Source organism: Triticum dicoccoides, chromosome 5A (genome assembly GCF_002162155.2).
Source record: "Triticum dicoccoides isolate Atlit2015 ecotype Zavitan chromosome 5A, WEW_v2.0, whole genome shotgun sequence".
Lineage (NCBI taxonomy): Eukaryota > Viridiplantae > Streptophyta > Magnoliopsida > Poales > Poaceae > Triticum > Triticum dicoccoides.
This window is the reverse complement of record NC_041388.1, coordinates 714,755,351-714,761,350: the sequence shown is the minus strand read 5'-3', so window position 1 is coordinate 714,761,350 and position 6,000 is coordinate 714,755,351. Positions and strand designations below refer to the sequence as shown.

Here is a 6,000-nt window from a genome sequence, read left to right as displayed (position 1 = left end):
TCCAGGACACTGTTCGGAGGCAGAGCTAGATCATGCCCCTCGAGATAGTGCGGCGCGCTTGGCTGTGGCTCGAATCCGTCGAAGATCTAATCTCCACGGATGTCTGCCGTGTAGTTTAGGCTTCCAAACCTGACTTGATGGCCAGGGGCGTAGCTTTCGATCTGCTCCAGGTGGCCAAGTGAATTGGCCCGAAGTGCGAAGCCGCCGAAGACGAAGATCTGTCCGGGGAGAAAAGTCTCACCCTGGACCTCATCGTTGTTGATGATCAAGGGAGCCATCGGGCCTAAAGGCGACGACACAGAGGAACTCTCAATGAAAGCACCAATGTGGGTGTCAAAACCGGCGGATCTCGGGTAGGGGGTCCCGAACTGTGCGTCAAGGCCGGATGGTAACAGGAGACAAGGGACACGATGTTTTTACCCAGGTTCGGGCCCTCTCGATGGAGGTAATACCCTACTCCTGCTTGATTAATATTGATGATATGGGTAGTACAAGAGTAGATCTACCACGAGATCAAGGAGGCTAAACCCTAGAAGCTTGCCTATGGTATGATTGTTGTGTATGGAGTTGATGTCCTACGGACTACAACCCTCCGGTTTATATAGACACCGGATAGGGTTAGGGTTACACAGAGTCGGTTACAATGGTAGGAGATCTTGAATATCCGCATCGCCAAGCTTGCCTTCCATGCCAAGGAAAGTCCCATCCGGACACGGGACGAAGCCTTCAATCTTGTATCTTCATAGTCCAGGAGTCCGGCGAAGGTATAGTCCGGCTACCCGAACACCCCCTAATCCAGGACTCCCTCAAGGATACTCATTGGTCCCGGCAGCACCCCTTGTAGGGACCCGCCTCACTTTGTTTAGCTACTGCATTGCTACCTTCACTCTCTTCTGAAGCTTTGACTCTTTTTGGATCCCCCTTGGGGGGGGGGACTCATGGTATTTGAGGCAGATGGCACTATCACCAGGGGATTGTCAAAAAATTTGAGCTGCTGCTGGATACCGCTTCCTTGGCCAGTATCTTCCCTTTGAACTCTCTTCCTATTAGTTTCAGCCATACCTGTATCCACCTCCACAGCTGTGTGATCATTGTTCACAACTTCCATATCCATCGACATGGACTGCCCAGTTCCTCTTGCTGCCAACTGTCCACCTCGGGCACCTCTGCCTCCCCGACGACCCCGACCCCCTCCAGGGCCAGAGCCAGTCCTCATCGCCCAAGAATCGCGGAGATCTTTAAAGTACATTACTGATGGTGAGTGAATCCCATTGTCGTGTTCCTTGTAGACATGGCCAAGATGCCCACAAACTGCGCACCAGTCCAGCAGCTTTTCATAGCGAACTCTGTAGATCTGTCGTGTGCCATCCCTCACCATTGTGACTGCATTCTTTAAAGGTTTCAAGACATTGATTCTTACCCATACGCGGTAGAAGTTACCCGCGAAATCTTGAGAAAGCTTTTCTGAAAAAAGAACTTCTCCTACCCTACTAGCGAGGGCATCCACCAGGTGTGCATATTTGTCTGGGACATCATGGATCTGAATCCAGATGTTAAGTGTATCCAGCGGAACCATTGAGGGTTGTGTGATACCGTCATACGGTGCAAGGATGACTGCATTCCCACGAAAATTCCAAGGGCCATCCTGAATGACCCATTCCCAATCTTCCAAACAGAAGAAGTGCACCGTATAGAGATTATCCTCCAGAGGATGGAACTTGCAATCCTGGGCCAGATCCCACGCCGCGCGCATATTCTTAAAGAACCAATACTGCCTATAAGATTTCTAGATATGCACACGTACCACAGCGATCCACATGGCTGAATCAGGCGGTGCCTCCTTCTCGTCATAGATCACATCATCAAGGTCCTCTTTGCGCAGCCCTAGTTCCGCCATCATCCTCTCAATCTCAGCAGCAGGGTCAGCCCCGGACGTGCTTGCCGACGCTGAGCTTTTTGCTGCCATAACCGAAACCCTAACCCGATCTTTGAAGTCACCGGAATAAATTGGTAAGGTAAAAATCAAATAATGCAAGGCGGATACCAAACCTGGCCAAATGGGCCGGCACCGCACGGCCTGGGTTAAACGGGCCAGGCACGGCTCTGTGCTTTACCCCTCTTGATAACCCCTCTTGCCCCTCCCTCCTATAAATATAAAAGCCGCCCACACTCCATGGCATCGCCTCGCCTCGCCGCCGTTCCCCGCAACCCCCTGTCTGTCGACCCAATTCCTCTCACGGATATCACCCGACGCCTCGTCCTCTCCAGATCGAACGGAGGGAGGTGAGCACTTGCACATCCCGATCCCGATCAGCTTGGAGTTCATCCCGATTGGTTGGTAGGCGCTGGTTCCTAGGTCTCCCTCCGGAGTTGCTCGTTCCGATTGTGATTGTGGTTGGTAGGCGAGGCGCTTAGGGTTCATAGGTCTCGGATCCAGCCAGCGCCGTCTTGTATCCTATTCTATTCGTATGAGGAACCTACCTCGACTAGGATAGCAGGATTTAATTAGTTAGGGTTTGTTTGTTTGTTTGGTAACACCACCTAGGCAGGGTTTGTTGGATTGATTATCCGTAATAAGGAATCAATCTGACGTTTTACTTAGGGTTTAGGGTTTGCTTGGTAACACACACAGCGTCGGTTGTAATTCTGGAGATGCAATTTTCTTGCTCACAATATATAATACAATGAATGATATGTACTTTGAACCAAATTATATTATATTCCCTCTGTTAATTATTTTTCTGTTTTGGGCATTCATTTATTTTGTTTAGTTGCCTATCAGTATACATACATGGTTGAATTGCTGCTTTCACTTCATATTAATAACTATTCGTCTGTCGCACAATGCAAATATATATATGCTGTCCTAACTAATTAAGTAGAAGCTTGGATTGGTGCTGTATGGTCTCTTGCTGACATTAAATCCTCCTCTGTTTGTGCTGTCTGTACCAGGTAGCAGCAACCAACTCTTCTGCTGCTGCAGTCTTCTTGGCAGCCAAAAGGAAAAGATGCTCTACAAAATCCACTCCCATGCCCAAATCCAAGCCCTGCAGGCCCGCTCCGATGAACTGGGCCACTCCAATGAGGACATGGTTGTGAATCTTGTCTCTCTGGAGTCGGTGCGCATAGCGCGCGAGTCGTATGCACTCCTCTGCCCGCTGATCAAGGAGTCGAGGTCCTGGAAATGCCCGGAGCTGGATTCCCTCTCGGTCGTGGCAGGCTTGTCGCTGGAAATCCAAAAGCTTGAGCATCATGTGTTACCCGAGCTCATGGTTCAGAAGGCCAAGCTGGAACGGGGCGCCCTGGAAGCCCTCCTAGTCATGAAGAACTCAGCAATTAAGCTCTTACATCTGAGTAAGTGCTTTAAGGAAGCCTTGGGCGTATTGCTTGCCGAGGAGGAGCATCAGGTCTCAGTCTCAGCCCAAGTCAAAATGCTGAGCACACTGCTAGAGGATACTATCGTTCATGTACTCAAAGGTTGCAACGGTGTCTGGCTTCACCAGCGTCTCCCGTCGCTGGTCCGGCTGGTCACCTATGTGTTGGAGATGCTGGTTCGTTTCTGTGTTTCTGATGAGCATTCTGATGAGTAGAAGACTTATCAGCCAGCTCTTATTTCTGATGATTATTTCTTAGGGGCGTGGCAAACAGTTTAGAATCAACCCTTTATATATGTTTGGATGTGTTATTAATGGATGGATTTTAAATGATATGTGTCTTGGGTGGGTAGTGTTTTCTCATTCTGTGCTAGTAGGGTACAACTTGCAATTACTTTCAGTTCCTAAATATATAAGTCTTTTAAGAGGTTTCACTCAAAGACTACATACGAATGAATATAGACATACTTTAGAACATGGATTCACTCATTTTGCTCCGTATATAGTTTCCTAGTGAAATCTCTTAAAAGACTTGTATATATAGGAAGGAACGGAGGTAGTAGTGCTTATCTGTGAGTGTCCATGATTAAAGCTTTGCAAATACCATAAACAAAACATCACCTTGTACTTGCAGCTGAATTGAATTGAAATGTGATTAGCCTTCCACTAGCCAGCCAAGGAGGAAGGAGCCCCTATCTCCATTTCCTCTTGTCGCGCCGCAGTCCTCAACTAAACTAGGCTGCCGTCACCAGCCCCTTCTCTGCCCACCTCCCCCTTCTCCTGACACGCACATCTAGTTACGCCGGTCACCGCGCAACAACCCTAGCCACGACGAGCTCCACCACCGTGCGGTCCGGGAGCCACGCCGCAGCAGCGCACCGCCACCGCCCTCGCCCTCGCCCCTCCGGCCACATCAGTGATTTCTCAATGTCTCCTCTGACTCATTTTTTATTGCAGCAGTGATTTTGTTGGCGAAGCTGCGTAGTGATTTGTTGGTGAAGCTGGCACACAGGCAAGTGATTTCTCTAGTATCTATCTACTTAGCTTCGCTGTGTTCTCAGTTGTTGATGCTTTGCTGTATCAACTCTGGGTGGCTAGTGATGGAAACATGCAAATGATATCTACTTCTCTCATCTCGCTTGGTCCATTGGAGTACACAAGTATGGTTGAGCTTCTCATGTTAACTATTTAGTTGCATAGAGAATTGATTCAAGTACAGATGTCTGGTTGAGCTTGCACATTCTCCTCAAAGTGCAGCTTCACAGAAATGCATATGATGTTAGATTGTTACTAGTATTGGGACTGAATGTTTTTCTACGCTAATAATACTAAACCTATCGTGCAAATGATTCAAATCATCCTGAAATGATGTTACTAGTACAACCGATTCTGCTATAGTGAGGGTGCCCCCCGGCACGTGGGCCTACCTCGTGGACGACTCGGGCACCTTCTTGACGTGAGACCTATGCCAAAAGTTCCTATAAATACAGAAACCTCCAGAAAATAACCTAGATAGGGAGTTCCACTGCCTCAAGCCTTTGTAGCCACCAAAAACCAATCGGGACCCTGTTCCGGCACCCTGCCGGAGGGGGGATCCCTCACTGGTGGCCATCTTCATCATCCTGGCGCTCTCCATAACGAGGAGGGAGTAGTTCACCCTCGGGGCTGAGGGTATGTACCAGTAGCTATGTGTTTGATCTCTCTCTCTCTCTCTCATGTTCTTGAGGTGGTACGATCTTGATGTATCGCGAGCTTTGCTATTATAGTTGGATCTTATGATGTTTCTCCCCCTCTACTCTCTTGTAACGGATTGAGTTTTCCATTTGAAGTTATCTTATCGGATTGAGTCTTTAAGGATTTGAGAACACTTGATGTATGTCTTGCATGTGCTTATCTGTGGTGACAATGGGATATCATGTGATCTACTTGACGTATGTTTTGGTGATCAACTTGCGGGTTCCGTGACCTCGTGAACTTATGCATAGGGGTTGGCACATTTTTTTCTTGACTCTCCGGTAGAAACTTTGGGGCACTCTTTGAAGTACTTTGTGTTGGTTGAATAGATGAATATGAGATTGTGTGATGCATATCGTATAATCATACCCACGGATACTTGAGGTGACAATGGAGTATCTAGGTGACATTACGGTTTTGGTTGATTTGTGTCTTAAGGTGTTAGTCTAGTACGAACTCTTGAATAGATCGATCCAAAAGAATAACTTTGAGGTGGTTTCGTACCCTACAATAATCTCTTTGTTTGTTCTCTGCTATTAGTGACTTTGGAGTGACTCTTTGTTGCATGTTGAGGGATAGTTATATGATCCAGTTATGTTATTATTGTTGAGAGAACTTGCACTAGTGAAAGTTTGAACCCTAGGCGTTGTTTCAACGCATTGCAATACTGTTTGTGCTCACTTTTATCATTAGTTACCTTGGTGTTTTTATATTTTCATATTGCAAAAACCTATATCTACCATCCATATTGCACTTGTATCACCATCTCTTCGCCGAACTAGTGCACCTATACAATTTACCATTGTTTTGGGTGTGTTGGGGACACAAGAGACTCTTTGTTATTTGGTTGCAGGGTTGCTTGAGAGAGACCATCTTCATCCTACGCCTCCCA

At 47.5% G+C, this 6,000-nt stretch overlaps 1 pseudogene; it reads left to right on the top strand.

Annotated features, from left to right (window-relative positions):
• Positions 1–3,089: 3,089 nt before the first annotated feature.
• The window catches only part of LOC119300602, a 66,767-nt pseudogene continuing 63,856 nt past the window's right edge, over positions 3,090–6,000 (top strand).